Raw genomic sequence first — 16,269 nt, 5'->3', positions numbered from 1 at the left:
AAGTTATTTACTGCAGGTATATTAGTAAATTTTTCTTAACAACAAAACTAAATTTTGATGATTTCCTATATTATTATTGGGCTCTGCATTGACACTTGAGATTTAAGGGAATATGCAATTAGTTGCTCTGATATTTGTGAAGTCAAAAGTTTGCCTACAATGGATTATTGACAAAGCAATGCTAATGAAAAGGCCTTCAATGCTTATTTTGTTGTTTTTTGTCAATGACATTCTTGGTTTTTGAGAATTTATTAATTTAGAAAATTTATTTTCTGATAAATTTTACAAGTTGATAGATCTGAGTAATGAGAAATATTGCAGTCTGTGCTTGATAGGGGTGAAGCAGAAAAAGACATGATTTTGAAAGTATTCCAATTAGAATCAATTCAATCTCTTTCAATCTTAGGCTAGTATAGAAACTGGAACTAGCCAATACTTTTGGAATTCAGAGGGGAAAATGACTAAGTGAGCTCAACCTTTTTAAGATGCTTTCTGCACTGTTGGTATTTAAGCTTTTTCTTTTTTTTTTTTTTAATCCAGGATGGATAATGCTAGCTGAGGCTCTGTGCTTAGCATTAATTGACTTTGAAACTTAGCAATTAATTTCCTGTATCATTGTGGTGTAGTAATTGCAACCTATTTTACGAAGTTACGTTTTAACTTGGAGAAGCTAGGAGTGCCCAGTAAAGTAGGACATTCCAAAGGAGCTGAAGACCCAATATTTCAATATTTAGTTATTATTTTATGCAGAAGTTGCATTTGTCATTTTTGAAAGTATAGTCAACATTTGAAATGTGGATGGAGCAGATTTGACATAAATTTCATTACCATCTGTTGGGGGGAAGAAAGGTCTGTTACGATATTGATGAGTTCAGTATTTTCCAGTAAAAACTGTTTCTTGTAAATACATGGTCAAATACAGCTACATACCTAGAAAATATCAGATTCCCGATCTTTCAAGGACCCTGTCTTTTGTTTGGAATAATTCAAGTGAAGAACAAAGGTTTTAATCTTTTGCATGAATGTAGTGGTGACATTTTGTTTGTTAAAATATTTTACCACAGTTAATGTGTTTTAACTGAACACAGGCAGAGGCTCCAATGTAATAATTCGACTACTTGGCACCAGTTTCTTGCCTTTCTCCTTTTCTCTGTATCTCTAGATCACTCATCCCCTGCTCTTAATTGCATTTCTTATAAATTCTAGTAGCAGGGAAGGGAACCACTCTAACTTCTGCCACTATTGCCAAAAGTGGCATACTGGCATGGTTTGTAACTTGGACAAACACTTAGCAAAAGTGTATGTATTGAACACCAGTAAAAAAAGGTTCACTTAAACATTAAGGCCATTCTGGTCCTTTATTTGTAAAAGAAATAGTAGAACAAGACAAAATCTCATATTTTTCCATGTGTGACATTCAGTATTCTCTAACTTGCCTTTTTCATGCAAGCATGACCCTTTCCTTGGAATCATAACACCACTAGTCTGAGGTCCATGGCTTGTCCTACCAAGCAGAGCCTAAATGTTCAAAAAATATACTATTCATTTAATTTAGTATTTTCTTGTTTTAATTTTTTTTCAGAAACGGCTTTTTTAGGCCACAATATCTGGAGTTTTTTATGGTCTAGACTTTTTCTTATTGTATAAACTACAGAAGAGCCTTTAAAACCCTCAGCTTTTAATGGCAGGTAAAATGCTTATTTAAAGCATTAGATCCGTAATAATAGCTTAAAATTGGTTTGAATTTGTCTTTAAACTGACCTTTTCAATCAATAGAGAAAGATAAAAAATTTGCCTAGGACTGTGAATTTCAATAAACCAAGAAGTCATGAGTAAAGTCCTCATGAAACAAGACATTAGGTACAGAGTTATTTTTCATAATGATGCAGCAATGGGCCATCTGCATAATTTCTCTTATTTCACTTTATTAGTGAAATTGGCAACTAACTCCCAAACAATGTAAACAGAAATACTCCGACACTTCACAGTGATTTTGGGACATAAAGATTAAATAATTTGAGAGGCTTGCCAGCTGTGCAGTACTGTGTTCTTCCCGCTGAATCTATTGTTGAGTTATGGTGCCCTTAAATGTCTTGGACTTGTACCTTAGGGCATCTCTTTAAGCTCTGACTGGGGGGATGATACTACAGCAAAGCTGAGTGGTTTTATCCTAGAAGACCTGTAAATGGCATGCCCCATAATATCACTGGAAGTGCCCTTGGGGACCCTTTCTGGGCATGTTCTAGTGCACAGAAACAGGAGGGAAAATTCTTGAAGTTAAGAAAATTAGTTTTCCCTTCTGCTGGCCCCAGAAAGGGCCAAAAGCAAGTGTGGTTGATCCCCTGCCCTTGTGGAAGATGCAGCTCAGTCGCTGAGATTTGTCACAGAGATGCCTGTGGAAGTGTCCAACATGGCAGTTTCCTTCCTCTCTCTCTCTTTCTTTCTTCAATATAAATGCTTCACAATATCTATAGTACTCTTCTGTGCAGTGTCTCAAAATATCTGTGTGATTGAGGAAAAATATTGTGATTGGCCTTTTTATGCTGTGCCCATGTCAGTTATCATAAGGGAAAAGCAGAAACTTTGCTTTGTATATAGACATTGAAAGAAGTAGGATAGTCAGGTATTGCCTGGCAGCTAGGCAGTGTTTTAGCACTATGAAACAAGGAATTATGATCTACATCCATACTGGTGCTAATAATATATATTAGTATAATCTTTACTTCCATTCCCATGAGACTCCAATTTACAGCAGTATTTAAATTGGGCTGGGACAGGCATTCAAAAGGGTTTGAGTTATACATACATTTAAACTGTAATTATTTTTTTTTTATAAAAGACATGCTTCTCTATTTCTTCTCCATGCACTTTTTTTTTATCTCACAGGGAAATTTCATTGAAATAAATACAACATTTATTTTCTTGTTTGTCAGAAAATCACTCTGTGCTCTTATCTTTCTCTTAGTTTTATTATGCTGGTGCTTAGTTCAATACACTAATAATTAAAGCTTTAATTTTATGGTTCAGAGCCTGCTGTTTCCCCCAGTCCTTAATTTATCATTAATAGTACGGCCATGCAGTAGCTGAATGGCTGATATGAAAAGTGTGATGGCTTTTGTATTTTTGTGGCAAGTGGAGGGAAGGGGTGGCTTTGGTAGCTTGGATGACGAGAGGTAATACTTCAACTCATGCTGATACCCGTCCTTGAGCAGCACAGTTTCCTCAGCCCTCGTGCTGCCATTTCCACTTGCACACTGAGGTTATGGAGCAAGCTCTGCAGGAGTTTGCAGTGCTGGAGGCATCCACAGCATCTGGAAAGTAGTCAGAGCTCGGCCAAAGATGTGTGTCGTCCTTGGAGATCCATTGGCAATGTCTTAACCTCATGGCAAACATTTTATTTTCATTTAGTGCTGGTGGGGTTTTTTTAATCTTGCTCCTTTCTCGTAACTCTTTTTTTTGGTCTTGTTTTGACAATATCACATTTTACTTATCTCGAATAATAATTCTATAATAATCCAATGTTTTCTTTTACAGGTTACCTACAACATGTGACAAATAGGTTTGACTGATGCTGTTTGAAATTAACTTTGTCGGGCACTTTTTCCTATTGCAATCACATATATGTGAGGCTTATTTTTCTTTTTTTTTCTAACCCAACCTTTTTGTCATTCAGGGTAGTCACCAGAGTATGCTTACAGACACCAACTCAAGCCTTCGTAATGGCTTTTGAAAGCTTACTGTGATCAGTGAAGTAAATAAGGCAGTGAGTCATAACTAAATGGGATTCAGCTGTAGAGCAACAGAGGTTTGTAGGGCAGCAATATGTATGAAGGTCACATGCAGGATTTCATTCAAGCAAAGTTTTATGGTCAGAAATTACAACCTGATGGTTACATCTGCTTTGGCCTTTGGGACTAGATGCGTGTAATAAGGTTGTCCTTTCCCATTTCTCTGATCACTGTAGAAATCTGTTTAAATCCACAGATTTCATGGACTACTAAACTTTCTTTTACTTCGTGTCAGCTTCCTCTTGATACGTCTCAGCCTTCCTTGTGCTCTTTATTAACCAGTACATGTTCAGTTTGAGATTAAACCTTTACAGGGCTGAATTTCTTCACTGCCCCTCCATTTCATTTCCCATTTGCTTTTTTATTTCCTGTAAATGGTAAAATGGATTTTGATGTGAAAAGATAGTGAGGAGGGAAAAAAATCAAGGAGTACCTGAGCTGCAAAAAATCAAGGAAGAGGAGGAGAAGCATTTCAATAATGATATAAAAACCTCCTTTGTAAAACTAGAAACAGTTAGAAGTGTTTGCAATTGCTAATTTCTTCTATCCTGAGCACTTCAGATAATACGATAGGAGATTTTCTGAATTGCCTGTCCTCTGTGCTTTCTCATAATGCACCAGCAGTTGCAGCACTTGGCTCTGTTCTCAAGGTGCTGGGTGAGGAGCCTACTCCCTTACACAGGCTTTCTTCTCATTTAAGTCTTGCTAACGCCACAAAATCTATCAGACCCCCAATCTGCATAAGTGTACCATGGGAGTCCAGGTGTTGAAAGCTTAAGAAAAAACGATCTTGCTACGCTGGTGATAACATCCTAACAGTTGGAAAGGCAGTGGTTGCATGGGAGAGAAGATCAGGAAGAAGGGAGGAGTGAGCACTGATTGAACTAGAACAGGGACAGTTAGTAGAGGCTTACTTTAGGATGAGCAGGATGCACGTTTAACGCATTTTCAACAAATTTCAAAGCTCTTATGACCTTTTTTTGCCCAGAAGTAATCTACTCAGAATGTACTGGAGGCCGTAAAATGAGGTCAGATTTATTCTCAGAAAGGCCTCAGAGTGGTACAGCTGATGCAGTAATTGCAAGACCTCCATCACTCTCCAGTCTTTAGATTTTGAGCCCCAGTGTTTTCTAGTTCCTAATTCTTTCTGTAGTAATGTTTTCTTCACTTGTAAGACAGCTTCCATTATCTTTGTTTCCAGTTTGAAAGCAAACTCTAGCAGCTGTAAGCAGCACTAGACTTTCAGATACTTGAAGATTAAAATCATTTATATTCAGCTCTGAAAAATTCCCCCAAATCCACATAAAAAATCAGCGTATCAAGAACGGCTTTTTTCAGGATAGTTTAAACAATGTGAGAAATTATTATGATGGTTGGAGAGCCTTCTCTGCTAGGTAGGCTTTCCAAATTGCTGAGGCAAAGAGGGGAGCAAAGAGCCATACTGCAGCACAGGCTAGGGCAAGATCCTGGCTTCCTTTAGGTGCTGTTATCCACGGTCTCCCAGAGCGCCTAAACCCCATTGAATGTACACTTTATGAATGCTGCATGTGTTTGTTGTGGTTTAAGGAAAGAATTCTGGTGTTTCTATGGAAACCACTTTTCTTCAGGTGGCCAGGAGACCTGGTAACGTCCCCCGTTACACTTGGCTGCATTGCAGCATTCAAATGCAACGCTGTGACTGAAGGAGTTTAAGGCCACACATCAAACCAAGGACTTGGGTGCTTCAGAGTTTGCATTGCCTACCACACTACATCTCTGGGGTCTTTCCCCCCTAGCCCCCCACTTTCTCATGACTTGAAAACAACAGGAGTGATTTCCCTAACGCTGATGCCATTTGCCATTTTTGGTTGACAAAGTTTGGCTCGACTTAATTTTTATGGCAGATTTTGACATTTTTTATCAGAGCTTCCACTTTCAAGTGACAGGCAGGAATTTTAATAGGCTTGAAAGAATTTCTTTCCCAGACTGTTGCTTGAAAAGCATGTGACTGTGAGACTATTAACCCCTAACCCCTTTTAAAAATGTGGATCAAATAAATGAATAAATACACGCTGGACAAGTGTGATGCCTTTTGATGGTGAGGTGCAGAGTGAATTTTATCACATTATAAATAGGCAAAGCTGGACAGGCTTCTATTCTGCAATACTTACATTTGAAACCTCGATTGGATCATTTTGGATTTTGCAATAGACATGTTTCTACTTGCAGTTCACAAGTGCCCAGTATGTGTTTTCATACATTAAGCACAGAGCTTCAGTCTGCTGTGTTAATGTACTCTGACACACTGCTAGTGGTTTACTTTTAAAGAGCTATGCAGATTGTGATGTGATTAAATAATATCAGTAGTACGTTTAAATGTTTAAGGCCACTGTGCCTGGAGGTTTCTGGAGTATTTTAACAAACAGAAGCATAGAGACAAAGTAAATGAGAGATGCTTCATCTTCCTAGATGCCAATTATTTAACTAGCACCCTGAGCTATCAGTCCCCTAAAGTAATCTCCTTAAATAAGTAATGGACGCCCTATCTGGATTTCCTTCTCATCTTTTTGAGAAGCTATGTCCACTAAAATCACTAGAGCAGTCAATCATCACTGTCCAACCAGACATGTATATTGCCAGACAGGCCCCACAGCCTGCAAACTTGCAGCAGGTTGTGGCTACCACCAAGCAATGAACTGCTGCATTCAGCTGTTTTCTGCTGTACAGAGTGTTCTCATAATCTTAATTGGAGATGTTGCTTTTGTTTCTCCTGGCTAAATTCTATGAATTAAGTGGAAGTCACAGGTCCTTGTTTCACCATACAGCTTAGTTACAAACATGGATCCAATTCCCTTACAGATCCATATTTGCTGCATCTATTTCAGTGCCTGTCTAAAAGTCAATAGAGTTAATTAATTTTAATTAATTAATTTCTTCATTTAATTCTCCCCTTTGAGTCTTCCTGGCACTTCTTCATTTGATTCTTAGAAATATTTTGTTTCATTTGCAAGCTGGTTTTGTTATAACCTGTTAGCTCTCTGGTCACTGTATTCTTAGTAAGTAGACCAGTCTGTATTTGAGGAAATTGGGTATTTGTGTGCTTCAAATAATTTTAAAGGTACTTGTGTCTCTCTTTTTCTCTCTCCCACTCTGTATAACCAGAGACAAAGTGTACTTTATGGAGGACAGTAGCGCTTTAAAATCTAATTTTGGTAATGAGGAAATGAGCCATGACAACTCTGGAGGTGAAGCCTGAAGTGTATTATGAAGGTCATTCTCTTAGATGGGGAAATTAATTATATTTTAGCTTGGTTCCCTCTTACTTAGACCCTTTGTATTGTATGCTACCGAGTAATTTTGACTAAATATCAATTTATGAAAAATTATCTGGGAAAAAGAGTGCAGTTACAAGGAGAGATTTTGAAATTAGGAAGAGTTTTATTAAAACACTAATCATATAGGAAAACCATAACCTTTTGTGTTATCTTTTTTGAAAGGATGCCTGCTGTGGGATTTTAATGCTCATTCATTTTGACTTTCGGTATGCCTTTAGCTGCTGTGATTACAAGCTCTTCTGGAACTTGTTTTTCTCCTTAAAATCCAATCCTTTGAAATTCTTCATTGTGTAGTCTGAAAGAATATTGAAGTGAGCCAAGGCGCTCTGAAGGATGCAGCCACTAAGTGCAGCACTTGCAGAGGTCAGATGAAACAGGTAGTGTTGATGGTAGTTAAAAAACATTTACTCTGAGCCTGGAATAGACACTGGAGTCTTGCAGAGCCTTTCATGTTCTGTTGATACACAAGTGGGAGTTTGGGCTTGGGATCTTTATGTAATGGTATAAAGAATTAACACATGGGGCTTAACTTGATGTGGAAATTAAGCACCTGCTTAAAGGCTTTCCTGAGCAGGGATATACTTAAGCAATCTCAAATCAGTGACTTTATTTTCTTTGGCAGCTGGTATTCATTATTTTGTTTACTTTAAGGGCATATTTTCTCCGGAAACTTATAGATCTTTGTGGCATTTTCACATCCTGCACCTCTGGTTGTCCAAATATGCCAGGTGGCTGTAGCTCCTCTGGTATTGCTGAAAGCAGAAAATATGGCTGCAGGTCATGGCTGTGCCTTGTGACATCTGGAAAAAAGTTTGAAATGACAGTGAATCTTCCAGAGTGCCAGGCCACAAAACACAGCTAAATAAGTTAAAGCCTACAGAGGTTTGTCCTCTGACACTGTTTAGCAGCAAGAGGGTTATGATGTACAGGGCTTGGTCATCCGAATGCCAGAGAGCTTTACTCAGAAATTGCAGTTTCATGTTACAGGTAAACAATTTATGTTCCTCCCATCCCTTCCTGACCTCGTGCAGGAGGGGAAGCCAGCAGGAAGCTACTTTGTTTTTTGGAAAGATTATGTCTTTAGTAGCAAGCTGTGGCTCAGTGGCAAACCCTGTTATGGCTGGCCCTTGCTAAGGGCATGGGAAAGGGAGCATGAGCTCCCCATTCCAGGTGCAGCCAGATGTTGGAGCAGCTTGCTCTAATGTTGTGTGCCAGGAGCTGAAAGTAAGTGATGATTAGCTGTCAAATGCAGAAAAAACCAGCTGCCCTAAGAGGAGAGACTTTTGCACTTCTGCAATGCCATTTCAGTGGAAAAAGGTATGAAAACTTGGTTTCCTGAACAGAGTAGATGAATATTTTGAGAAAATGAAATCCATTCAGACTTACCAGGAGTTTGTTGTTTTTTTTTTTTAAATTGCCTGTGTTGTAACAGTTAACATTCTCTCTAATGGCTGTGTTCTGAAGAGTGTGGTGATGTAAACTAACATCATTGTAAAGACATTTGTAAAAAGTCTCATCAGTTCTACTTCAAACATGAAATCTGAGTTTCTTCCTGAGGTTCTTAGCTAATCCTAATTCTCTGATAGAAAGGAAAAGGCAGTAAATTGGTAGAGAGGAAGGAATAATGTAATTTTCATTTGGCTAGCTTACCTTTAAGTGTATATTTCATTCTTAATTTGGCACTGGTAGATCACATGCTGAGCCAAAATCTTATTCTTCTGTGTGCTTAACTGGTTGAGTTCCACACATCAAGGAGCAGAAACTGGTTACTGTGGTGAGAGCAGGAGGGAGTCTAGAGATACCTGTACAACATAGGAGCAAGCAGCACCTAGCTTGGTTGGATTAGCAAAACACAGTGACCTTGATTTAGAATAGCAATAACTGAGTGTAAAACAAACCTCTGAAAACACTAACTTGAGAAAATAGTTCTTAAGTAATGCTCTTTGCTGTCTTAGTTTATATGGCCTTAGAAGATGCATTGTTTTACTTTATATAAAAAAAACATGAACAACCACAAATCAAGGAAAAAATAGGGAAAAATATTTTCCTGTATTTGAGGAAGCAAGACTTTTCTTTGTACTCTTTGCTAGTTGCAACTACTTCTTTCTTAATACAAAAAATGTATTTTTCAATAGCAGATGAAATATAACTCATTATATTGAGAGTTTCTAGGAATTCTTTAGTTGGGATGTTGCTTTCATTGAATTTTGTTATTTGGAGGATTAACGTTTTAAAAGGTCAGCATCCACACCATGTACTGTTTTTGAGTGGCTCTGAGTCCCACTCAAGTCAATATTTTTTTAGCATAAAACATACTTATTCTTCAATATTTCTCTACCTTGAAGAATTTGTCTAACATTATTTTGTTTCTTTTCTGAATAGTACTCATGCCTGAAACTATTATTAAAATTTATCGTGAAGATTTGTTGTTTCTTTGGTCAGAAGGAAGAATAAGTGGTCGTAATTCATGCAAAGTACTACTTAAACCTTCTGTCAGCTGAGCCTTTAGATCAGCAAGGCTTGTTTGAATTTGGCTCTGAATCTTCACAAAGTTCCATAAAAACCATTTTAACAGGTTATGATGTGTTCCATAGCATCAGTATTCTCAAAAATTGGTTTCTGCATATGAAAAGCTGTTGTGGATGTAACAAATGGAGCTGGCTATGGCTTGTCTCAGTTACTCCTTCTTTCAATAAACTTAGACAGAAAGGCAATGTGTTTTAACATACTTGTTTTTAGCAAGTTCTGTAATCCTAAGATTCCTTGGAATCTGAGTACAACTACTTTAAAACTCCAAAATGTACTTAGTAAATGTAATTGATCATGCCAAGATCAAGTCTCGAGATTTTCTAAGTTCAACTTTTGTGTCAAGTCTTTAAACTAGGTTGATGTGTGTAACATATTTGCCAGTTCGCATACCTTTCTCTTCCCTGTGGTGTTTTTTCCTGGGGTGGGGGGTGTTTAGTTTGTTTTTTTTTTTCTGTTCAAACTTTCATTTCATGTGCAGTCTAGCTTGACAAGAAAGTTAAAAATTTCTGTGTATCAGCAGATGTTCCTTGTGGAAGCTCCAGGGGGTATGGGTAGTGAATATACTGCATCACCTTCTATTCCTCGCCAGAGCAGACTCTGGAGGAGCAGAGATGGTATCTGGAGCCTCCTTTGGCAACTGCTGATGCTCAAGCTCTGACAGGAACTATGCCTCAAAGAAGAGTTTTGCACTTTGCTCTTTATGTGGTACAGTGCCAGTTGCTGCTACGATTGGGATGACTTTGAAATACGTTCCTTGGTCAAACCTATCAACAAGTTCATGTTCTGTGACATTTCTGAGGAGCACTCCTTGAAAAACAGCCCTTTCAAAATGGAAATGGGCAGCTGAAATCAGCAGCTTCCAAAAGCATGAGAAAGGTGTAGTCCTTTTTGCACTCTTGATATTAAGGGCATTCTTAAAACTTACGCATTATTTAAAAGTTACACATGAATATATTAGTTTTTAAGCTTCAAGTTATTTTCCAGAGCTTCTACCTAAATAATAAGAATAAAGTTTTGTTATTTTACCGTAGTTGTTTCTTACTTTAAACATTGTCACCTTGTAAGAGTTGGTTCCCTCTCTCTTTTGTTAGGGAGTTTTAAATTCCAGCTTTTTCTTTTATTTGTTTTTTCACTATTTGTCATTTTGAAATTGTTTTCCCGTGTGTTTGTGCTCCGTGCCTTCAGCTTGTGCACTTTGTGCCTTTGTGTAGATCATATTTTGGTATTGCAAAAGGTGTTCTTGAGGAAAAACTTGTGAACAAATGGAGCAAAGTTGTACTCACCTCTTGCATTAATGGGAAGGGAATTTAAAGAGAAGGGCTCAACTTTTCCTATTACCAGTAGTAATAGTGGTTTGGAAGTTTGTCCCTGTTTATTTTTCATGTCTATTAATGTTTAATGCAGGGACTAACTCATGTAGAACCCTCCTCATTGTCTATTCATTGGCTTCAGGAGTTGGACTTGAAAATCCTTATGGATGCCTTCCAACTTGGAATATTCTGTGATTCTTCATCTGAACTGGGGAAGTAATTTATTTTTCAACATGAAAAAAAAAAAAGTTATTCCAAAAGTATCTGTGGATGAGTGATTTCCTTTGATAATGAAAACCAGAATTTTGAGTAGTTTTGTTTCATGGGAATTCTTGTATTGCAGAACTATAGTACGTTCCTCCACAAACTGCTTCTAGAGAACTGCTTGAGCTTTTCTTTAAGGGATGGCCTTTTACATTCTTCTCCCCTTGCTTATTCTTGTTGATTATTTCTGAATGTTCTTTGCTTATATCTGGAAGTGCTTGTTGTATCTGGCCATTTTGGTTGACATGATTATATAAGAATCAAGAACAAAAGTACTTGTCTTTACCCAGCTTTATGAATATGAAAAATTCTTCACCCTAAATTATCCCTGAAAATCAGTATGGCTACTAATGCTTGGAGGATCAGGCTCAGCAAATCTTTCTGAGAACTTGAGTGTGATCAGTGGTGTGCAATAGCAAGCTGGAAAATATTACATGTAAAGAAAATCCGTGGGCTCAACAGTGTTTCTGCTACAGTGACTTTATTCAAAGTCAAGGCTTTGAAGATAGAAACAAAATAGCATCAATAATGCTAGGTTACTGTAGTATTTTCTGTGTTGCAAAATCTCCCTGCTGCTGAGATCTTGGTGGCTGTCACTTCTCAGCAGAATTAAATTCAATGCTGAAACTCAGATTCTTCACAATGCAAAAGGGAGTGCAATGTTAGAAAAGATAGTTGAAATACACAAAATGTAAAAAAGGTCTGTCAAAAACCAACAGAAACAAAGTAGGAAATGAGACAAACTGTTATTGTATATTTTCAGATAATATTTCTTTCTCACAAATTGACAAGCTGAAGTATGCCACTGATGTGTAGGAAAGTAATGAAGGATGTAAAAAGTGAAGAATATGGAAGCAACATTTAAAGATTTGTTCATGCCTTTCCAAGCATGATTAATATGTGTGCTAGAATGCAGTGGTATTAAGACTAGAGATTTTGGTAAGCTGTCCAAAGGACAAATGCAAAAGCTCATGGCTTTTTAAATGCTTTTTCTGGAAGATGCAGAAGCCAAGCAAACAAAAATGTAGGTATTTATTGTCTGTATCACAGTAAAAATGGCTTGAAGTTCACCTTCTCTGCACACTCCTCACATTTTGAATGATACTGGTGATACAGAGCCACTTGGGAAGGAGCACGTTTCATTGCAAGACTCGCATTACTTATATCAGAGGACTTCAACATTTTTGAAGAACAAACATTCCAGCTTGAAGCAAAAAGATCTTTTAATGCAATTTTTGGTGAGATGTCTGCATCTCAGGAGATCTCTACTTTTTACTCAGCTGCAGGATTACAAGGCGAATGCAAGTTCTCTTATCTAGGAAATTATTACTTTCTTCAACTTTTTAAATTACTCTGTTTATTGAGGTGAATTGGGATGGCTATTTTGGTTTCCAAAGATAAGTGTAAGTCTTTACAATCACACTACTTTTCAGACTTCACAGACTTGGATAGCTTTAGAAGTTTTTGGGGTGACTGTGTGTGGTTACTGGAGGGGTTAACAGACTTTTTGATTTAGTCAAAAAAGTTCAGTTCTAAGTAGTTATCTCCTGGAGAGAGCTGTCTTCTATAAAGGATACAGTAAAGCTGGAGAAAGAAACAGCACAGATTGTTTTGGTTTTTTTTTGTATGCAAGAACCTTTCTTTTTGGAGTCTGGAGAAGAAAGGATCACAGCCTCTGAGGGCTCACTTGTGATGCACAGAAGAACTTATGCAAAATTAACCACACTTATTTTAACTGTAAATATTTATCAAGCAAGAGTAAATTATATCATCCCAAAGTCGAAAAATGTGTTTGTTTATCTGGCTCTTTTGTAAAAGGAAATGAAAAAAAGCTTTTAGAGGAACATGAAATGCACCTGCTTGTCATGAGTTGAAAAATTTTTTGTCTAATATACCTGACTAATTCAGGATGCCTTTTTTTTTTCCTCTCAATTTTTTATTGAGGACTCTCAAATTCTGCTGAAAGAGTTGAAAAGCTAACTCCCATGGGGCTGGGTTATACCCCTTTAATTGATGTATAGATCACAGAAAGAGATATGAAGGATTTAAGCTTAATTCTCTTGGTCCCACTTTCAAAATAGAAATTGAGAAGAAAGCTGTGCCTTTAACCTCTGTTGGACTTTGCAGAAAGTCTGAACAATGATATTGCAAGAAAGGGATAGGTTTGAATTTTTCAGATAATACAAAGAATCTGAAGATATGTCTTCAAATCAGCCATGTCTATAAATTCTTGATATTTATAACCATTAATGGAAAAGAATGTACCATAGGTAGGAAAAAAAAATTGTTTTGGGTAGAGATGTGTGTGGATGCACGTGGAATGTTAACTGCTGCTATTGTTAGCAAGGCTACAAGTGTATACATGATGTTGTCCACAAATGCGTCAGTAATTTTTTCTGTTAAACCTATCATTGTAGCAGCAATTTGAGCATTTGAAATAGACGTTTCCCAAAGCTTTACCTGGCATAAAAATCACTTGGCAGATGTATCTGCCATGCAGAGTCATTACATCTGGCAGCTGGAATATATATCTGGATAGAATAGATTAGTTTTGGAAATATTAAACTTTTGGAAAAGTAAAATATGATTCTGTGGTTTTATGCTATACTTGGATGACAGTGAACTCTGAAATGTTTACTTGCTTCTGGTTGTGTGTCTGTAAACTCTTTTAGAGCCCACAGGCTGATTTTTCTGGAAATTATTTCTTGATCTATGGGTTCATATAATTTAATTTTAATAATATAATCTTGTATTTCAGCTTTCACTATGTGAGTACGTGGAGCATAAATATTTAAATAGTCTGCTTTCTGAGGTTTACCTTTGCTGTTTCCAGGCTGCCTCTTGAAACAGTTGAATCAGGTTTTGTCTTTCTGATGACTGCGTTTTGGACATCACTAAATTTGGAAGGAGCACATGATCCTTGGCTGGGTTCCCTATGGCAGATATCCTGATTACAGATCTGCAGGGCTGTGGTCGTATGGACTAGTAACAAGACATTTACAATGGGCCAGAAGGGGTTGAAGGTTGCTTTGTACCTAGAGAAATTTGTGTTAAGCTAGTATATTAGCTGAAAGGGAAATAACTACGTCTGATCTAATCTCAAGAATTGCTATTTTGGAACAAATTTCTAAGCAGGTAGAGCCTAGGCTGTTCATATTTCAGGCTACCTGAGATGAAGTTTCACCATAAGGTTAGGAGAAAATAGAAAAGAATCCCCTAAAATTTAGGACATGATATTTTCATTTTCTTGTTGCTTAATATTTTTGTGCGTGAACTCATGTAGTTTGAGAGAAGATTAGGAGGGAACAGATGAAAATTTCATAGTGCTTCTTGACATGGAATTTTCCTTTCTTTTGGTTTAATGTTTTACTTGGTTCTCTACCTGTACAACATGAGGTTTTGATCAGCATTTAGTTTTCTGCAGATTAAGTAACTTAGATTTCCTTCCAGACAAACTGTCTTCCAAGCTTATCCAGCAGCTGCTCTATGAATAGCTGTCCTTTCATGCAGTCTTGCTTCTCTGGGTAAATAGCAGTTTGTACAAAGACTTACTTTGAAATTTTCCGAAATATATCATAAAATATGTCTTTTCCCCTTAAGTGTACCTGCACTTTAGCTCGGCCTTTTGCACTTTTCAGAATCACTGGTAGCAATTATAACCTGTTCTCTGAGTCCATAGTTTTTCATTTTTCTCTTTGTGTTGTTGAAACTGCTGTGCGAGTCCTGTAGTTATCAGGTCACCCTCCTTCAGTATTGCAGAAGTAACCTTTCTAGTGTTGCAGAAAAATCTCAACTGTTTCAATCTTTCTTTTAAAAATTAGTACCAGCATATTAGCAATTATTTCCTTGGCTAACTTTTAGGATTCTTGAGTTATGGACACTTAGCTTTACTGATTGGGAAGCATTTGTCCTTGGGGAATGAGATTGTTTCCAGAAAATGATAGAAACGTGTTCTGAAGATACATCCTTTTAGGAATGGCAGTGCTCTTTTTTTCCCCACTGTCTCTCTCTGTGCCAGCCAGAGTCCAGCCTTCTTTGACTTACATCAGTGGTGGGGCTGTTCTGAATGGCTGTCCCCCTGGTGTGATGAGGATCCCTCAGAAAAGGCAAGGCTATGATAACAAAACACAAAGTAGAAGAGAGAAATTTTTCCCAGGCTGAATGAATACCACTTGCTATTGGCAAGTTTTGGAAGCTCCTGTGAGTGCCATTTAGATTGTGTGATCTTGAAGGATTGGAGGATCCAGGGGTGTAGAGTAGAGGAGGGATTTCAGAGGATGATAATTGCTGTCACTAGAAGGGGATTTTACTAAAGCGGCAAGAATTAAACATCCCTGAGCATCATGCAACTGTTTCATTGCATTCACCCACTTCCTCTGGCATCACGTTCCGGTTGTTTTCAATAGCTGGATAAACAAATTAGATCTGTTTATTCCAGCTAAAACTCTGAATACAGGGTAGCCAAGCCTAAGTTTATTGCCTGATTCACCTTTTGTTCCTCAGTCTGCATTATTGCAAGAGGGCAAGAGAGCTTCATGTTTTATTCAGTTAATACAATGTATCTTTAATTTGCATTTTTAGTGTTTTCAAAGGTGAAAGATAACAACTTCAGCACTGCTGAATGTGATAATTTAATTGGCTGTAGGGTAATAATAGGATTCTCGGAAATGGCTTCATCGGGAGATGTTGCAAGGCCTTAAACAAGAGTCAGCAGCTCACCTGTGCTGAACACACCCATGAAGTAGCAGGGAGTTACAGCTGTGTTGCCTCTTCATTTAATTCCAAAGGTTTGCAGGAGGAGAAACCAAACCTAAAGGGATGAAGGCATACTAAACACAGCTGAATGTTCTTCTAAATTTCTCTGCCACTGGGACTTGTTTGGGTTGTAATTTTCCTTGTGTACCTTATAAATGGAGGAATAAAAAAGAGCCTATATTAAAAGGCAGTGTATGAAGTTTGTGACAGTGAAATTTGTGTCCTAATTCAATGTCTGCCTGAAGGATCTGGGCTTCTAAGACAGCAGTTTTTACATGTGTGGGTTGTGTGCTACGAAAGATGCCACAA

General features: G+C 37.5%; 1 protein-coding gene across 2 annotated transcripts in view; it reads left to right on the top strand.

The window, feature by feature from the left end:
* Positions 1-16,269, top strand: part of GRID2 (glutamate ionotropic receptor delta type subunit 2) — a 671,390-nt gene that overhangs the window by 137,606 nt on the left and 517,515 nt on the right. The gene's annotated exons all lie outside the window — the stretch shown is intronic.

The sequence above is a fragment of the Pseudopodoces humilis genome, chromosome 6 (assembly GCF_049639895.1).
Source record: "Pseudopodoces humilis isolate 2021_Gansu_Grassland_sample_001 chromosome 6, ASM4963989v1, whole genome shotgun sequence".
In the NCBI taxonomy this organism is placed as follows: Eukaryota; Metazoa; Chordata; class Aves; order Passeriformes; family Paridae; genus Pseudopodoces; species Pseudopodoces humilis.
The sequence above is the reverse complement of the archived record's forward strand: the minus strand, read 5'-3'. Positions and strand labels throughout refer to the sequence as shown.